Genomic DNA, 21,178 nt, shown 5'->3' on the forward strand with positions numbered 1-21,178 from the left:
TGACCACCTAGGTTAATACTAAAGTTTTTATACGAGATTTCGTTTGGTAATATGGTCACCCGTTATTTAAATATACACTAATAAATAGATTTCCGTTGAATGTCACGACCTTTAACTAAAGATGAAGCGCTGCAGTGTATACTAAGGCTGCCTGTGACGATGTTTCGTGAATACTCGTTATCGTCCATGAAACAAATGGTTCAACCATTTGTAGTAATAATCGTGACCATTATAGAATATATTGAGTTTTGTGTGTCATAAACAATCTGTGATATTTTGACTCTAATTCAATTGCCATAATATGTGTATGTTGATGAGCTAATGAAATCCTATGTGTTTGATGATACTTGAGAATAGGTCAATGATAGCATGGTAACAACACTCTTGAGTAATAACATGAAGTTCACATTTAGAGGCTATTTGTGGCAAGAGCTGTTCGTAACAATAATCTTGAATAAAAACCTAATATTCACATTTGGAGGCTATTTATAGCCAAAGCTGTATGTGCCGTACATAATATTTGACCCAATATAAGCATATGACAATGTCAGTCAATATTAACTGTTGTGCAGGCTTGTAGCATTCACCTCACAGAAGCATAAGCCTAAAAAAACACACAACTGCAAAAAAATAGTTCCTGAGCTACAGTTCAGACCATTTATTTAATATGTTGCAAAGGAGGTTTGTTATATTTGTACAATTTTAATTATATTTACTTAGGCATGAGTATCATAAATGGAAGCCATTTAATCATTATTTTTTACTGCTGTAGCTGAAATGGGTGTAATTTCTGATATTTACGTTTCCACATTTTTTATAGAGTGATTTTGCATACAAGATTGTGTCACTCATAGTCGTTAAAATGTCACTCATAATTTCTCTGAAATTATGAAACTGTCACACATAGCAATCTGAAACCTTGACAGCTATGCCGACAAACATTTCAGCACCTGCACTTCATATTTTACAAATTAAGCACTGCCCACGCTATAGTGTACAATGTAAAAAAACAGCGCAGAGGATTGTGACATTGAGGGGGGAGGATGTGAAAACAGAGCATAGAGCGGGAGAGGGTGGTTGGAGAAACAGGATGGGTTAGAAACAACAGGAAAGCGAGAGGGGCAATGGTTTAGAAACAAAGGAAAGCGGGAGGGTGGGTTATGGAGAGTGAGGAGTGGGAGAGTGGGTAGGTTTTGAAAATAACAGAGATCAGGGGGAGGGTGGTGGTAAAGGAGAGAAACCGAAAAGTAAAAAACAAACAAAAAAAATAGTACAAGTAGGACCCTGCTTTGCAAGGACACTGGTCACTGGAAGCAGTATTTTGTCCAGACTCCACGGCAGGAAGAAGACTAAAAACCCCAGGAAGAAGACAGAGACAAGGAGGAGGCGCTGACCAATAGTAGGCAAGGAAATGAGTGACGTTGGAGTCATCCAATGGTAAATACAGGTAAGTAACGAGCTGGCTCTTGGTCCCTTTTAAGATTTGTTTTTTAAATACAATAGATTTTTTCAAGCACAGTGCAATTGCTGTGCAGGCGAAACCTAAAAAAGAGGACTCTTTTGACTGCACCAGTAAAGTAGACCTGGTCGGGCAGGAACATATAACTGTCAAAGGGCTCCTAATGAAGGTACTCTGCACAGGAAAATACCGGCTCCACCAGATTGGTGAAAGGAGGAGCAGGAATGGGCATACCACTTTTAAGCTGTAGAGAACACTGCCTCACACATCTTTACCTGCTACAACAGATTCACCCTTAATACAGTGCTGTTAGAGAACAGTACAGAAGGGACATGCTTGAGTGTCTGCCCTAGAAAGGAAACTACAGTCTTGAGCTGCCATTGCAAATGAGTGCCTAAAATGTACTCTACTATTAATACAATTCAAAGACACCACAGTAAATACAATTCAAAGCAATCCTTGCACCAAAAAAAGGAAATTATAACTACACTTCCTCCTTTGCCCGTTTTCAAAGTCACCAGGGCAATCAACATCTTTTTTACATAAATCCTGCTGTCTTGACTTGTACAGGAACTAATCACAACAAAACTTTCAGAGGAAGAAAATTAGACTCGAGCTATGCTGCTCCGTGGGCAGGGCTGGACTGGGAACAGAAACCGGCCCTCACTAGGGTGAGGGGGAGTGCAGCCGAGCGGTTTGCGAGGGCCGGTTTTGGCTGATTTTGTTACAGGGGGCCGATATTGCCGTCCCTGGTAAGAAAATCGGCCTCCCAGGGCCCCAAAACCGGCCCCCACCCAAGCGGCCTACTGGGGAAACGCCCGGTGCCCGCTATGGCCAGTCTGGGCCTGCAGAATAAAGCCTGACAGCTAATGTTACAGAGGACTGAATAATTATTCAGAGAGGTGGAATTTATTACTGCTTTGCACGTCTAATCTCTGTTTCTGGCTGCTGCCTCTTGCTCCCACCATCCTTCCCTGTTTGTCTCAAGACAGCCTGAGAACCTCATTAAAGTTGTAATTGCAAAGGGCAGGGCCTCAGACAGTGGCACGGAAAGATGATAGGGATGAAAGACTTGATGAACCTTTGAACCGACCCAGAATTCAGCTATGATTGGAAAACCCAGGAAATATTCTTCATGCATTGCATGGCACTACCATGCCCAAGGTTTATCAGCTTATAAAAGAAAGTCCTGAAGCACACTGCTAAAAATAAGAAAAAAATGGATATGATATGGTGATGATATGTGAATACGCATCAGCATCTGTGCCATGGTGATAGCCTTGTAGAGCTGCGGCTGTTTGGAATGTGTCACCCAAAAAGTTTAAAACAACCAAGGGATTGAAGTCTGATGGAGAGGAATACCAAATCCCTCTAATCTTGCACTGATAATGCACTACTGGTGGAGTGGGCGGGAGAACTGGGGGGCGGCTCAGGGCATTCATAAAAACAAGATGATTATTGCAATTAGAGGACCCATTCTGGAAAAGAAGGAAATGTCACAGAGTATATGGCGTCCTCGTTCATAATTAAGATAACAAATAAGTTTGAAGCAGATGAAAAGGAGCGCTTAGGCCATGGGACACTGATAAGAGGAAACTGATGAAGAACAACAGGAAATGGTATGCTACAACCAATAGAAATGAAGGAGAAGTAAGTAGCAAGCACCCAAATGAATGAAAAGTAAGGGCGGGATGTAATCCCCTTTTAAGATTTATATTAAGTACAATAGATTTCACAAACATAGCGCAAGCCCTGTGCAGACGAAACCTAAAAAATCAGAGCAATTTATTTTCCAATTGATTCACATTTGAACAGAATCAATTTTAGGCGGGTGACACCTTAAGTAAAGCCATTTTTAGCTTTTAAAATCTGGAGTTTCTCGCCTAAGTTGGGTCTGTTGGCATGTTGAGCCGCAGAATCTAGGCTCCACCCTTTATTCCTCATAGTTTTGCAATTATATACTCCTAGCTAACATTGCATTCACTCTCTGTCTTGACCTCCTTTACATGTGTGAAGCATTTAAATGTATTAATAAAATGTAATAATCGTAGGGACTAGAGGTATATACAAAGGCACTAATGTTCAGTTGAAACATGTAATCATGGCCTCTTTTATTCATGTTTTGCATTCATTCTTACAGTTGTACCCGCATATGTATAATCATGTATTTGAAGTTCAAATTGACTTAGCCTGACTACTGGCCTCAATTGAAATACTTTTAGCCTTGCCAGTATATTCTTTCTTTCTTTTGCAGGTGCATTAGCATGTTTCTTGTTAGTTAGAAAAAGGTGTATTATCTGTATTAGACTGTCAATAGTGGGGACTGAAGGGAGGAACTTGTCAGTGAACATGGAGAGTTAATGGTCAGAAGATACTTTCTGGTCATCATGTACCAGGACGGCTGGATGTTCAAGGTTGTGTTTTACAGTCCTAGTTTCAATGCAATGGGACTCTTAAGGGAGGGTGTGAATCAGGGCCGGACTGGCCGGAGCGGGCACCGGGCATTTCCCCGGTGAGCCGCCAGGGTGGGGGCCGTTTTTGGGCCCCTGGGGGCGGTTTTTGTTACAGGGCTGTTTTTGCAGCATAGCTGCAATAACGGCCCCTGTAACATAATCGACCAAAACCGGCCCGAGGAAACAGCTCGGCCGCACCCCCAACTCCCCGGGGGGCCAGCCATGCGCTTTGCCAGGCCGGTGTTTGTTCCCAGTCCAGCCCTGGTGTGAATGCTCCTCTCAAGTAACACTTTGATTGGTTCCTGGTGGTGTGAGAGGAGATAAAGATGTTTCTGAAGCTCCTGTTATTTTCATTGGTGTTCCCTCTGTTGGAGAGTCAGACTCTTTTAGACTTGGAGAGGGACGTACCTCTCTGCTTACCTTTTTCCTGCAAGTATGAAGCTTTAGATTAAACACTTATTTCTTTTTCAAGACTTCTACAGGTCTATATTATGCTGACACCGTCTTAGCTCCCTAAATAGAAATCCTGGGTGGATGGTCGTGTGGTTGATCTAGGTTTAGAAGAGAGGAGAGAAGTTTCTTTATGGAACATCTATTTACTTTAATTTGTTTCATTATTATTATGGCTGTCACTATTCTGTATCTCAATTTATTATGGCTCAATCTACTGAGATATTTCAGCTTACCTGCTGCATTGTTGTATGTCTTGAATTTATTTTTATCCTGCTAATATACTGGATTGGTTAGTATACAGAAATAAACTCCATGTGACCATATTTAGTGATTCCTGATCCTTATCGTGGAGTCACATCGGCTTCATAAGCAAGAACTGTTTTGTTGATGTCTTCTCCCTTACAGCACTTCAAGTCAACCAAACAAGGTCAACACAATCAATGGGGAAAATCTTTGATAACTGCACTAAAAGATTACATTGTAAGTACCAACACACTGTCAGATGGTAGCTCGTCGTGTGGAAAAGTAAATTTTGCCATGTTCTGTGTCCCTACGTGTCATCCATCATATGTTATGTGTGCATGATTAAATATGCATATGCATTCCCCATGTTCGATTCAAGACGCAATTATAGTTGTGTCCACCTCTAGTATGTCAGTTTCCAGTTCTCGTGAATACTACGTATATCAGGCCTATGTAAAGTTACGTTGCCACGTTTCTCAGTGTGCACGTTATTTCATTGTAAAGTCCCCGTTTCTAGGCCTCAAAAGGGCCCGGACATCAGATTCAGCTCCTGTCTCCTGAAACTTCGCTGAGGAGCGATACAGCCCCCACCTGTATCCTCGACCCTTCACTTACTTCCTGCCTTGCAGTGCCCGGTCCAGCCTGGCTCTGCCTCTGAGTCTGCCAAAAGTATGTTATAGTTCCAGTTATCAGTTCAGTCCTCCTTCTCTGCATTCCTAAGCTACTGAACTGCATCAATAGTTTCCGTCATTGTCTAGCCTTCACGTCTCCACGTTAGAGAAATACTGCATTTAATGGTCATTTAATATCCTTCATCACGCACTACATGTAGAATAATGCATGGTCCAGTCTTAGAATCAAGTCAGCCTTTCCCCTCCTAACTTCTAGTTTATATCAACATGTTCTCTAAACATCAGATACTAGATACTGTTTAGGTACATGTCGCTCTGACTCTCCAGACTTCAGTCTCTGCTCCTAGCACAGAGTTCATAGCCCCCAGCTTCTCCTAGTGATACGTCATTGCTAGTTTGCGCGCACCATCAGGTTAGAGGTCCCGGCTCCTCAGGTAGCCCCCTCCATGGTTTCCGCCCCATTCATGACATATTCTGTTACGTTTGCATCACATGTCTATGTATACGCCCCGTTACACCTCTTTTTCACCCTTATCTTTCGCGACTGCTACGCGTCACACCTTCTGCTCCACCCACTGCTACGCCTATTGCAATGTAATGCTATGTGTTTGCGCTATGTATATATGCTCATGTACTGTTATTAAAAGATCATCCTTTTCCTTTTTCTTGTCCCGATCCTGACACCAGCAGCGCTGCTGGGCCCTGCCATCCTATTCCTATGCAGGTTGTCCTGTTCCTGTCCTTTATGCTGTAATAAACCTGCAAAACTCCTACTACCTCGAATTTTGACTCTTATTTATTGAGCTATCTGTTATTCATTTATACATTCAAAAATAGGGTATTATTTATTTATTTACCACATAATGGCGCCCGAACAGGAACTTGCCCTTTCCCCACGCGTCGGTGAAGCCACGCCGACCCCCTGACCCTCTGCAGTCGTGACGGAACTCTTCTGCGCACCGGCAGATATTTCTGCTTCAAGTATCCCTCAGGCCCACGGAGGAGACGGAGGAGGCGGTCCAGCATCCAAACGAGACGGTGGAGGAACGCGGCGAGTCCCGACCAGAGCCCAAGTCGAGAGTCCAAGGTCCGAGGTATCCGGAGGCCCACCCGTAACTGAAGTCCGAAGTTCGCCCGTCCGGCGTCCAAGCAGTCCAGTCCAGTCCGAGGCCTTCCGTTCTTGCTGCCCGGTGAGTACCGTTACTGGGGTGGTATCTAGACAGGGTCAATCTAATTGACTCTGGTCCGTGGGTTGGTGGTACACAGACCCACAAACGAAGTGTCCACTTCGGTGGATGCGGGTCCTGACGTGTCTCTTTATGAGACCGGTAAGTTTCGTACTGTTTCAGCAGTGCATCTAGTTCCTGTTCTAGTCAGTTCTGTTCTCGAGAAAATTCATGTATTCTGTGTTCCGTATTCCAGGTAGTACTCTGTTCGAACTGTTATTTTTAAATGTTCTTCATGTATGTTAATGTCGTGGTATGAATGGGGAATAAGTATCGTGTTTATTGTGTATTGTATTGTGTCTAGATTATAGTTCAGTCATGCCGCTCTTTTCGAAATTACGTCAGTTAAAAACCAGAAAGGGTCTGCTGGAAGCAGCAGTTCCAGTTCCGCCTAGGGACAGTCCAGGTCATTTTATGTATCAGAAGCATGGCATAAGCGCCATATTGTATCTAGATTTATGGGTAGAGTATACCAAACAGTTAGAAGAAAAGTATAGATGGCCCGTATCGGGTACATGGGATGCCGAATGCATCATGCGAGTAGAAGAAGCATTATGGAAAAAGAAAGCCAGACAGTCACAGAAAGATGCCATCGAGTTATGGCGCAAAGAAGCTCATAAAAGAACTGAAAAGGAAATCAGAAAGTCAGAATTAAGTAGAGAATCCTTAGAACGAGCACAAGAAAAAGAACTAATCGAGATAGGTGAACAAGTCAAAGCCGAACAGTCAGACAGACAGAGGCATGCCCTTATTAAGGGTATGTATCCTCTTCTTGCCGAGGGCTTGCCAAAAGCGACCCCGGAGGCATCCAGTAATTTCCCGCCACCATTAGTTCCGACCAAGCTACGTCACAAACAGACCGCAGCTGATATTTTTATTTCGTCCTATCTGGACGACACAATCCCAGAATATGCAAATCCTGTTCGCGCTCCGCCAGTCCCGGTAAATCAGGCACTTCTCGCTCCTCCAGACACCGGAGTACCTGTTACGGTACCCCCGGTCCAGCCCGCCATACAAGTCCAGCCTACATTTCCATTTCCCACTCTGCCAGGACGAAGAGCCTCAGTGGACGACTCTAGTTTAGGGGCCGCAGGGGGAGGTACTCCTCAAACCCCGCCGCCACACAAGCGTTTAACGACAGCCGAATTACATGCACAAGCGTCACAGCGTACGCCCAGACATCAGACTGTAGCAGAAATAAGAAAATCCCTTGCCGAATGCGGCTATGATCCAGTCCCAGGCGAGGATAATATGGTTTTATATTCATTCCGCGTAAGAAAGGTGGCCGAGTATCTAGTCACCTTACCGAATATGAAAGAAGATCTAGACAGAATATATCGTTTCATCCGTACAGGGGATGATCCAGAAAGCATTAGCGAGGCCATGTCTCAAAGGAAAGCCGAGATCCAGCTCATGATATTAAAGTTTCTGATTAACTGTCTAATAAGAGAACAAGATTACCCGTCTAAAGATCCGGCCGAAATGAAAATCCTGACAAGGTGGAGTGATAATATAGCCGAGGGTAAGCACAAGACCGTCGGTGCTATGGAGAGTATGTACAAGAAAATCCGTAGAGAAATAATAAAGATACACGAACAACGTAAAGCAGCACAAGTAAGCGAGAAAGAAAGTAATTCTGATACTGAAGAGGTAGACGACGAGAATCCCGCCAGAATAGCGTATGTAGGAAAATCTAGATTTCCAGATCGCCATTTACGCCTAGAACACAAGTCTATTTTTCATTCTCCAGCACCAGAACAAGGTTCACTAGAACAAGTGTTTCAAGCTACCGATCACATTCTGAAATCACGAATCGGTTACAGTGAGTTAAGTACCATGCATGAACAAGAACTAGCCCGATCAGCAGTCCGATGGATTACTGATTCTACCACTTTTCCAGACGAAATAGTGGCACAGATGTTTCTGAAACTGCCCCCAGCCGAACAACGACTGGTGGGTATGTATATGATTCAGCACCTCATTACTTTGTATGAGGGTCAACACTCTGATCCAGGTCCGTTACATGATGTCCTGAACGAGTTACTCCAGTATAGATGGAAAGGTTTAGGTACCGACTTAATTAGTGTCATTCTAGAACAGCGTCACAAATATAGAACGTTTCTGAACCCGCATTTTGTTCATGTCTCACCCCCAGAAAGTAAACCATTTTACATGGAGAGACAGAATCCATTACGAGAAGTCCACCCAGTTAGAGGAACGGGTGGCGAACTAGAACGAGTGTTTGTTTACACTCCGATTACAAAGATGGAACTCCTAGAGATGAAGAAATTAATTCCCTGTCATGATAAAGATCCAGCAGGGTTCCATAGAGAATTAAAAGACATGCTCCGTATGGGAGAATACACGTATCCAGATATAATTAAAATGTTAAAGGTTCTGCTGCCCGCAGGGGTGTATGAAAAGCTCAAGGAAAAAGAATGGGAGGTGGGGGAGAAAAAGATCGATTGGGCAGTTCTAGAAGCTGAAGACAAGGCACGAGTACCAGGTACCGGTCTTGGAGATAAATGTAAAGAATTACCGGAATTATTAATACAAGTTTTACCCAGATTATTGACAACTAGAAAAGAAGACTGGGATGCAATCTCAGCCTGTAAACAGAAACAAGATGAGGATATTAGTGATTTTTATTCTAGATTTGAAAAATGTTTTAGCATCAACAGTGGCCTCAAGACAAGTAGTGAGTCATACCCTCACCTTTTTGTTACTAAATTAGTCGAGAATTCAAGCCCACAAATTAAAAATCGAGTTTTGAAAGTCGAAAGTACCTGGCAAGCTAATACCCCGTCCCAGATGTTGCAGATGCTTCAATACCATCAGAACAGAATCAGAGAAGAGCAAGAACACGAGAGAAAACGTATGAAAGACACGAAAATGAAAGTACTAGTTGCACAATCTGTTCCTCAAGACAGTCAGAAGAGGGGTCCGCATCAAGCCAGTCATCCTGCAGCTCCCGTTAAAGGGAATTGCAATTATTGTAAACAACCAGGTCATTTTATAAATGAGTGTGCAGTTCTGAAACACAACATAGCTACTGGTAAGACTAAAGAAAGACCACGTCCGCCTAGACAAGAACAAGTTTCCCAGATTCCTCAGCCACAGAATGCGCCACAGACAGTTACAGCTCCGCAGCCTATTGCTGCAACACAGCACGTCACACAGCAGATGTACCAGTATGCATAGTCTGAGTATCCAGAGTACCAGCAGTATTCATGAAACAGCCTAGAGAGGGAGGTAGGCTTGCCTCTCATCGAGATACCTGTAGATCAAGAAGGTCCCTATGTTCACAGTCAAGTATTAGGGAAAGACAGAAAGTTCTTGATTGATACAGGGGCAAGTAGGACCACAATTAGTCACGCCGAAGTTCCAGGGGCTCCACTCTCAGGCTCAAGAAATGTTTCCCTTGGATTTTCAGGAAAGCCTATCGTAAATGAGATTTCAAAGCCAGTTACTCTAGAAGTAGGTACATTGTCCCGTACTACTGATCTGTTACTTACTAAGTCATGTCCAGAAAATCTATTAGGCATTAAAACACTGAAAGAGTTAGGTGCAGTTATATGCTGTTCCCCAGAGGGAATACGATTGTTCCTACGTGACTTCAAGGGTCACTATGTATTACGAGATTTTGATTCAAGATTGTCTAATGTTCCGCAGCATTTATGGGCGCAAGGTCCAACTGATGTTGGTTATATGCAAATCACACCCTATCGTGTGACTCTCAAGCCAGGTGTAGTGTTACCACGAATCAGACAGTACAGATTGCCACCTGAGGCTGTAGCAGCCTTATCCAAAATTATTGACGAGCTTATTGCTCAAGGAGTAGTTGTAGAAACTGACTCCAACGTATGTAATTCTCCGATCATTCCAGTCATGAAACGTACTGATCCAAATGCACCCCCAGTATATCGATTAGTGATTGACCTACGAGAGCTTAATAAGTGTATTATTCCGCAGTACCCAGTTGTCCCAGACATCTCTTCCCTATTAACAGCCATTGATTCCGAAGCCACGTTCTTCACTGTCATAGACCTCAAGAACGCATTTTTCAGTGTCCCTATTCATCCAGACAGCCAGTTCCTTTTCGGATTTTGTTTAAATGGAAGGAGCTATATGTTTACACGAGCTCCTCAAGGTTTCACAGAAAGTCCTAGTATTTACAGTCAAGCACTCAAGAGACAACTAGACAACATTCACATGCCAACTGACACTGCCCTGCTCCAGTATGTCGATGATCTACTGATCACAGCCCGTTCTGAACATGCTTGCGAGCAAGCATCCCTTACAGTCTTGTATTTCCTAGCCGAGATGGGGCACAAGGTGTCCCCTTCTAAGCTTCAATTCTGTGTCCAGCAAGTGGTCTACTTAGGACACTTACTGTCCAAGAGGGGTAGGCAGTTGACACCAGACCGTATCCAGTTAATAGCGAGTCTTCCTCAGCCCAAGACCCAGAAGGAGGTACGTGCTTTTATTGGCCTCACTTCTTATTGCAGACAATGGATTCCTCAGTATGCATTTCTAGCCAAACCACTGATACAGTTAACGACACAGGAGGCAGCCGTATCGACTGTTCTCCCTTGGACATCTGAACATACACTTAGTTTCAATGAGTTAAAGAAAGCCCTATGCCAAGCTCCAGTTCTAGCTACACCGAACTACAGTAAGCCTTTTACACTTTTTGTTACTGAACGCGAAGGTACAGCATTATCTGTTCTCACACAAGATCAAGCAGGACAATACAAGCCCTGTGCTTATTTTTCGAGCACATTAGATCCTGTAGCCCAGGCTCTGCCTGCGTGCCTCAAGTCAGTTGCAGCCACAGCACTAGCTATCAGACAAAGTGATTCCATAGTCTTAGGACACTCCTTGACAGTACAAGTTCCACATTCCGTGGAAGTTCTTTTAAACCGAACACAAACTCAGCACTTGACAATTGCACGTTTAACAGGTTATGAATTGACACTGTTCCAGCCACACATAGAAATCAGACGCTGCAACATCCTTAATCCTGCTACACTGTTACCATCAGTTACTTCGAATCCTGACCCACATGACTGTGTGGAAGTAGTTAACATTATGACCAAGCCAAGACAAGATCTGACAGATACTCCGTTACCAGACCCCGACCTGACACTTTATGTGGATGGTTCATGTATGAGAACTAGTACAGGAGAACTAGTCGCCGCGTATGCAGTGACTACTGACACCGAAGTTATTGAAACACACCGTATTGACACCCTGTCTGCTCAAGCAGCAGAGCTAGTTGCTCTGACACAAGCCTGCATACACGCCAAGAACTTGAAAGTTAATGTTTACACAGATTCACGTTACGCATTTGGAGTTGTACACGACTTCGGAGTGCTCTGGCAGGAGAGAGGTTTCATGACTTCTCATGGAACCAAGATTCAGCATGGTCTCCTTATTCAAGCTCTATTAGACGCCATACATTTACCGACATCTATCGCTATCATGAAGTGCAAAGCACATACGAAAGTTACTGACACCATTTCTCAAGGTAATGATCTAGCAGATCGCACAGCCAAGCTTACAGCACAGACTCTAGACTTTCCAGTTAATCCGACACAGACACACACTCCAGATCCGATTACATGTATGACAGTTAAAGACCCTACACAAGATGTCATAGACATACAGTTACACGCTACTCCCGAAGAAATCAAGAAATGGTCCGAACAAGGAGGGGTCCAGACAGATCAAGGATGGTTAACAAAGGGTAGAGCCACATGGTTTCTCCCCGACTCTATGGTTCAAGTCATTATTAATACCGCACATAGTCCAGCACATTTAGGAGAAAAAGCTATGTTAGACAGTATCCAGAACATTTGGTTCAACAAGCATTTACGAGCTGCAGCCAAGCAGAAAGTCCGTACCTGTATGATATGTTGTCAGTTTAATCCAGGTAAAAGTGTCCCGGTGGAACAAGGTGGATTCCAGCCCCCTGACCACCCTTTTGAAGTCCTCCAGATGGATTATATTCAGATGGAGCGATGTCGAGGTTTCAAGTATGTTCTTGTAGTTGTATGCGCTTTGTCCAGGTGGACAGAAGCATATCCAGTCCCAGATTACACAGCCGCGACCACTGCCAAGCAGTTGGTTCGTGAGTTCTTCCCCCGTTATGGACTCCCTAGAGTCGTATATTCTGACAACGGCCAGCCATTCTCATCTGAGTTGATGAAACATGTTTCCCTTTTGTTGGGGTACCAGTGGAAGTTCCATTGTGTACGCCATCCTGAAGCAGCCGGTCTCGTAGAGAGACATAACCAGACTCTGAAAATCCGTATTGCAAAAGTGTGTAAAGAGAAAGGTGTGGACTGGCTAGTAGCTCTGCCAGTCGCTTTATTTTATATGCGCATGGTCGCACATTCCAGATCAGGTCTGTCCCCGTATGAGGTCGTATTCGGCCGCCCCCCAAATATGTGGGGTACTCCTAGACCCCGAAGTATTACCGATGTTTCAAGTAATATGCTGACAGATTACCTAGCTTCCTTGATGTCTGCCCTCAACTCATGTCGTTCACAGGTTGCCGCCGCATTTCCAGACAATACCGAGGTGGCACCGCATGAAATCGTTCCAGGATCCATGGTGATGGTGAGGAATTTTGACAGATCAAGTCCGCTGGAGCCTCGCTGGAAGGAGCCCCGACAGGTCCTCCTCACCACCCGTACAGCCGTGAAGTTGGAAGGTCGCAAAGGCTGGGTGCACCTTTCTCATGTAAAACAGTTTAATGGACTGAAACCCGTCTTAAAGAACATTTCCCAGGATTTGAAGGATTGCCAAAGCATTGTTCTTAAGGACTGTCCCGCAAAAGACATTGCTACAAACCCTCCCCTGTTAGAGAAAACTCCGCAACAGGAGTATAAACTAAAACTCCGGTCTAGTAAAATAAGTCAGTCAGTTTGATTGTCTAAGTCCTCCCCTAGGTGAAACGGTTAGACTGTTTCTGACATGTATAAAATAGACCCCCATAGTGAGAGAGTTAGTCAAAACTCAATCCGATGTATCGTTTTTCTATGTTTCATATTGTTTCTCAGCATTATGATTTCCTGCACCAGTTATGCATTTTTCTTGTATTTCCCAGTTCTTCATGTAAATAAGTCTGCTAATGCTACAGTAGAGCACACGTTTAGTGATCTACCTCCCCATGAACTCTCTTACCGCCTCGCTATGCGAAATAACTCATTCATCCGCATGTTACATTACTCACACCAGACCAGCAATGCCACTAATTGTTGGGTGTGTGGTCGACTCCCCCCTTTCCAGATACCGAAGGGAGTTCTGCCACTTTTTCCTTATCCATTTTCACATAATGGTTCGTGTGGAGCATGGTCCACGTTAACGTCATCCTCAACAGATATGTCTTTTCTTAACAGTACCTGTTTCCCAGACAAGCAAGGTCTTCCCCACAGAACAGGGTTAGATCTAGAAAATGAAGTGTATAATTTAGGTAATTATTCTTCGAATTTCATGGTCTTGAATGTTCAGTCTGATACTACTCCAGACTTACCTGCTATTTCAGTACTACCAGTCAAAGGCGAATTATGTGTCCGAAATTATGGTTCCGTACATGTAGGACATAGTGATTGTACTACTATTGTCAAGTATAGTGACAGTGGGAAATCTATTTTTAAAGCTTCACGTCATTCTTATTTTATTTGTGGTCAAACTGCATATGTTCGTCTGCCCCTCGATTGGGAAGGAACCTGTTACATTGCCTTCCTACTGCCACCTGTTTTCCTAGCCCCACCTGATTATCATAGAAACACACATCTAGTACACGTTAGACATAGAAGGGAGTCCCCAATTGTCGATTATACTGAAACTGCTCTAGAACAGTATACAGATTTCAACAGAGGTTTCTTTTTCTTTATAGGACCTATCCAGAATAGTAAGCTAATCCGTAGGTTAACCAGAACCCTTGAAGCTGTAGTAAATGAGACTGCTTCTGCTCTAGGTAATTTAACTGAAGAGCAATCTGCTATGAGATTTGTCGTTTTACAGAATCGTCTCGTCCTTGACGTCATACTGGCCGATAGGGGCGGGGCCTGTAGAGTCATCGGATCTAGTTGCTGCATTTTCATTCCAAATAACGCGCCGTCTGTTTATTCAGCTATAACCAGACTCCATAAAATTGCCCATCTGTTACACCAAGATCCAGGCACCTGGACATGGTCCGGTTGGTTCTGGAATATAATTTCCGCATGAGGATGGAAAATATTGTCCTTTCTAGGTATTGCAGTAGCGATCATATTCAGCTGCTGCCTCTGTATACAATGTGGCCCTGCGATTTGCGGCATTTGTGCTACCTCTTGTATTCCTAGTCCCAAGCCCCGTTCTAAATCCCGTTCCAGGATAATTCGAGACGAACAAATGATACTGTATGAAATGATAGACGGTATCATGAATATTGATGTTTCCTGATGGAAACGTAGTGACAAGGAGGGAATGTGGAAAAGTAAATTTTGCCATGTTCTGTGTCCCTACGTGTCATCCATCATATGTTATGTGTGCATGATTAAATATGCATATGCATTCCCCATGTTCGATTCAAGACGCAATTATAGTTGTGTCCACCTCTAGTATGTCAGTTTCCAGTTCTCGTGAATACTACGTATATCAGGCCTATGTAAAGTTACGTTGCCACGTTTCTCAGTGTGCACGTTATTTCATTGTAAAGTCCCCGTTTCTAGGCCTCAAAAGGGCCCGGACATCAGATTCAGCTCCTGTCTCCTGAAACTTCGCTGAGGAGCGATACAGCCCCCACCTGTATCCTCGACCCTTCACTTACTTCCTGCCTTGCAGTGCCCGGTCCAGCCTGGCTCTGCCTCTGAGTCTGCCAAAAGTATGTTATAGTTCCAGTTATCAGTTCAGTCCTCCTTCTCTGCATTCCTAAGCTACTGAACTGCATCAATAGTTTCCGTCATTGTCTAGCCTTCACGTCTCCACGTTAGAGAAATACTGCATTTAATGGTCATTTAATATCCTTCATCACGCACTACATGTAGAATAATGCATGGTCCAGTCTTAGAATCAAGTCAGCCTTTCCCCTCCTAACTTCTAGTTTATATCAACATGTTCTCTAAACATCAGATACTAGATACTGTTTAGGTACATGTCGCTCTGACTCTCCAGACTTCAGTCTCTGCTCCTAGCACAGAGTTCATAGCCCCCAGCTTCTCCTAGTGATACGTCATTGCTAGTTTGCGCGCACCATCAGGTTAGAGGTCCCGGCTCCTCAGGTAGCCCCCTCCATGGTTTCCGCCCCATTCATGACATATTCTGTTACGTTTGCATCACATGTCTATGTATACGCCCCGTTACACCTCTTTTTCACCCTTATCTTTCGCGACTGCTACGCGTCACACCTTCTGCTCCACCCACTGCTACGCCTATTGCAATGTAATGCTATGTGTTTGCGCTATGTATATATGCTCATGTACTGTTATTAAAAGATCATCCTTTTCCTTTTTCTTGTCCCGATCCTGACACCAGCAGCGCTGCTGGGCCCTGCCATCCTATTCCTATGCAGGTTGTCCTGTTCCTGTCCTTTATGCTGTAATAAACCTGCAAAACTCCTACTACCTCGAATTTTGACTCTTATTTATTGAGCTATCTGTTATTCATTTATACATTCAAAAATAGGGTATTATTTATTTATTTACCACAGTCGGATGGTTGGTTACTGAAGCAAAGGGAGCTAGAATACTCCTGTAGGAACTTCAGACTTGCCCAAAACCAATCCTCGCCTTTAAAGCCTGTGTTTTAGTTTGGTGGAGCAGTGGCATTCCAGCGGTTCAGAAAAGAGTTGTAACGGTAGAGGAGTAATAGGGTCGCACATTGCATTTGTGTATGTCAAGCTTGCCGTATTTAGTTTGATGTGATGATGTTTTAGCTGTTGTATAGATGTGAATGTACTTAAAGCTGAGCAGTTGAGTTTGCTAAAGGGCTGGTCATATCCCAAGATACTGGGATACGTGAGAATACATTGTGTTGTAATGTTTCTGCTAGGTTTTTTGGTTTCAGTGATGAGGTACCATCAACTGCACAAATGAGATAGGGACATACAACTTTGTGTGCCAGTAACTTGTGAATAGTGTGGTGGATCCGGTTAGACACGGGAGAAAATGTATTAATAAGGGTGATTCTCTGCTGGTCCAGTTTTCATTCAAGTGTGTGTCTGGGTAGGTTGATAAGTGTCATTCCGGACCATTTCTTAGGTGATCGAACACTTTGAATTCTTTAGGGTAGCAGACAAAAAGTTGTTTTTTGAAATAGCTCAGTGTTTGTTTTTATGCTTTCTTGGCGTTGGGAAAAAGGGTGCATTCTTGAAATGTTTAAAGAGGTGAACCGCTGAGAGGAGTGAGAAGTACGTCATAGGGTGCTGCGCTAGGACTGGACAGTTGGTGCTAGTGTCAAGCTGTTATTGGTTGGTTATGTCATGGAGAGCCACGTTGTGATAGGGCTGCACAAGAGTTACTGGGCTGAGATTGGTTGTTGGTGCAGAACGAGCGCTGTGGTTAAAGATATTATTTCCTGTTTGAAATGAAAAGTCCTTTTGTGATTGTTAATATTATTGTTGAAAAAAATAAATGTTTCTGGGCTATCTGAGATCTGATTAAGGGAGATGTGAGATCAGAGGTGCTGCCTGAATGCACAGCTGGCCATTATATGGCCATAAATGTGGGACTTCACTTGTGCGTTTGGCTGAACCAGTAGCATAAGATCACTGAAAATTAAGGTGCCTAGAAGTTTCATCAATAAGTCACATTAAATTTGAGAATTATTGAAAATCTGAGAAGGGTACTGTATGAAATGAACCCACCTCCTAGACCTGCACAGTATGAGACACTAACATTCTGGGACCCTGCAGCTCATGTAAAGGACAAAGAGAAGTATCAGGGTAAAGTCAGGAAGGCACTGTATAGCTGTGTTGAAGCCAGGTGGGTTGTAGAACAGCAAAAATGGTGAGCTGAATAATTAAGGAAACTTGGCTATTCCCTGCATTGATGAGTGAGGAACCTCAGAAGGAGAACAAGAAGAAAAAAAAGAGGATAAAATAGAACGCACAGAGGGCTCAGACGAAAATAGTGATAGTGATTCTAGTGATGACTTTCTGGATGTGTTATTGTCAACCCACCCACCAATTTATAATGTGACCCAATCTGAAGGGATGAGTGGCATTGCTACCGGTAGAAACTCTGAGAGAAGCACCACCCGGAAAATGCAAGTCAGACCCTATGGGAGAAAATTCAGGTATTCATGCCCCTGTTAACTCTTCTGTTTCTGATGCCCCAGACACATTAACTATTCGGGTTACTATTGGTCCTGCAGTTCCCTTAAATAAACCTGAGTCATCCAGGACTGCAATGCCTGCTTTGATGGCTCCTACTGGAGTAAACCTGTCACCTACTGTTGAAGCTGAAGAGTTGGCTTTTTAATTAACCAACTTTCTATGCACAGTGTTAGGCAAACACACCTGCTCACCGCCAGGATATTATTTTCGGGGGTGAGAGTGCTCTTTAAAAATAAATATAACATAGCATAACATAACATCAACCAGGATAGGATTTCTGAATCCTAAAAGTCTTTCGTTCATTCTTTTCAAGAAGCAATTAAATACAAATTGATCTCTAATGTAGATGTTTACATTGTTCTCAAATTCTCTGCCTTTTTTCCCTCCTGTGCCTGGAAAGGAATACCAGCTCTCACTGCCAATTATTTGAGCACAGACACGTGGCACGTTGTATGATCATAGTATTCTCAGAGGTTGTTGGGGCACAGATCCTGCAAGAGTGTAGCAATACACCATGTAGAAAGAGGGGCATTCCCAGTGGAGGCATTAGAATGTCAGGAGGCTTATAGTGTGAGGGAGACCTTACCAACTGGTTGGGAATAGTAAAGATGTGGAAAGTTGGAAAGAAAACTACATGAAAAGATGCTTTTGTTGCAGGGACAGGTCAGGTGGCTCTTTTGTGGTGGAGCGTGCCACAGAAAGCGCTGCATTGCTGGATTGAAGTCTGACAAAATGGCACCTGCCTTATCAAGGAGTCTACATAATAGCACTAATCCAATTTACATACAGTATCTCTGGCTGACCTAAGTTCTGTCCATTAGCTTACCTGTTTGAATGGGGAAATGGCTCTTATGACTTCAGGTACTTTTACAATTGGCCATTATGTTACTTCCAGTAAAGTCTAGATTAGCACATAACACGATCAGTCCACCTTTCTTAGGGTAAAGGTCAATGCGGAGCACTCATTTGGCCATGTAAAGATTTATAATTCATCCAGGGATTAGTATTATATTATAAATACTAGACATCACACATTTTATTCTAGGTGCACTCATACATCACTGTGCCAAAACATAAAAAGTAAAGCTCATTAAAACAAGAATTGAAATAGGTTGAAAACAACATATATCCCGCGTAAATCTCTGTCTGTTCTGTTTGACGTTCTTGCTTCTTTTGGAGCCAACTCGGGCCTCGTTATTAACTGGACCAAGTCCTGCGTATATGTTCTTTCGGGGGTCTTGCCCCCCTTGCCGAGCAGACTTCCTATCCAGGTGGTCCAATCGGGTTTCAAGTATTTAGGGATTTTTATTACGTTGGACCCGACGCTCCGCTTTGAGCGTAATCTCCTCCCACCGTTGCTTAGACTGCGCTTGGATGTGGCCCGTTGGCGCAAGCTTCCTTTGTCTCCTCTGGGCAGGGCGGCCCTGTTTAAAATGATGTCCTTGCCGCGATTCCTTTACGCGCTTCACAACTCCTATGACGCTATTCCTAAGACCTATTTCCAAGAGATTGAGAGTCTTCAACGGCAATTGATATGGGATGGGCGACCGCGTATCGCACTCGCAAAACTCACCATCCCCTGGTATGACGGGGGCATGGCGCTCCCCGATATCAAGCGATATTACTGGGCTTCCCAGTTGTCTGCCATTAATCACGTGATGTTTTCCCCGGGTCGTAATCCTGCATTCGAGATGGATAGACTCCAGCTTCCGGGTGGGGACTTTACCAGAGCGCTTTATTCCCGATCGGCCGGGCGCCATCTTGTGGGCCCATCCAAGATTGCAGTAACTGTATGGCGAGCTGCGACTGTGAGTTTGGGGTGGGAGGATCGATTGACTTTGGCGACGCCGCTTTATGCCTCGGAACGTTTGGGCGGTCTCTGGTCTACCAAGGGTTTCGACTGCTGGGATGTGATTGGGATTTGTAAGGTGGGTGACGTGTACTCGAACGGTTGTGTGAAGTCGTTCCAGGCCCTCCAGGCGGAATATGGTTTGAGTGGTAGGGAATTTTTTCGCTACCTGCAGGTCCAGCACGCCCTCGCCTCAGTCTTGGTTCCTGATGAGGCCCTGCCTGAATCTTCCCCCCTCGAGGACCGTGTCCTTGATGGGTATCTTCCCGATAGCACTATTTCTCTGATTTACAAGAAATTGATTAATAATCGGGCGGACTTACTGGTCCGACTTCGGGAGGCTTGGGTTGGCGATGGGTTGGAACTGGACGACGAGGATTGGCAGTCTGCACTCTCTTCTCCCAAGGAGGTGGCCATTCCTGCCCGTCTCCGTTTGGTTCAACTTAAGATTCTTCATCGAGTCTATGTCACTGGTCCGCGTCTGGTTACGATGGGCTTTTCTTCGGATGGGCTATGTAAGCGTGGATGTGGTTTGAGTGCGACCTTTTTACATATCCTTTGGGAGTGCCCGGTTGTAGCTGCTTATTGGACTGCGGTGCTTGAGGTGATGACTGCTGTGACGGATGTGGCCCTGCGGCCGGAGCCTCGACGATGTCTGTTGAATGTGTGGGAGCCCACTGACTACTCTGTGGCCCAGACCAGATGGGCTACCCTTGGTTACATGATTGCGAAGCGGGATGTCGCGCAACTCTGGGGCGCTTCCAGGCCCCCTGAGGTCTCGAAGTGGGAAGACAACATGGACTGGTCCATGTTTCGTGAAAAGACGGTTTATGTGGCCGGGGGCAGACCCAGGGCGTGGACGAAGGTTTGGGGCCAGTGGAATGATTATCGTGGGGGTATTTGCACCCCTCCCCTTGTAGACACTGCTGAGATTGTCCTTTCTCCCTAGACTAGCGTTCCCGGAACCTTTCCATAAGGTTTTTTATATTTCCGGTTCTCCCCGCTGCTCCCCTCCCCCCCTCCCGACTTCATTGGAGCCTCCGGGCTCTGGGTGTGTTCTCCTGATCGTGGACCGTCCCCTCCGTTCTTTGGGCTGACCTTAATTCTCGTGCATTCGCCTTTTAGTGTTTGTTTTTTTCTTTTTGTAAAAAATAAAAATACAAATTGTTCTGTGATAGCGGTAGAGTAATGCTTTGTACTCGAGCTGTGCCTAACCACGGGTGTACATTTTTATCTCATGCATTGTGCCTTGTTATTAGCGGCCAGCCCGTGAGGTTGTAGGCCCATTCTTGTACTTTTCTATGCTTACTCCAATAAAGGTTTTTGAACAAAAAAAAAAAAAAAAAAAAGAAAACAGAAAACAACATATATTCAAAGGCAACCAATGAACCTGAATGCTTGCTGATCGATATTGCTCAAAGAAGTACAAATGAGGCTAATTTCCACTTTCATACTAATTGTAAGGTCTATCCGGGAGGCTAGCAATTACCTGGACTTGTTCAAGCCTTCATGATGCCTCGTGCCTTCAGTAATGGTG

This window comes from Lissotriton helveticus, chromosome 7 (assembly GCF_964261635.1).
Source record: "Lissotriton helveticus chromosome 7, aLisHel1.1, whole genome shotgun sequence".
Taxonomy (NCBI): Eukaryota; Metazoa; Chordata; class Amphibia; order Caudata; family Salamandridae; genus Lissotriton; species Lissotriton helveticus.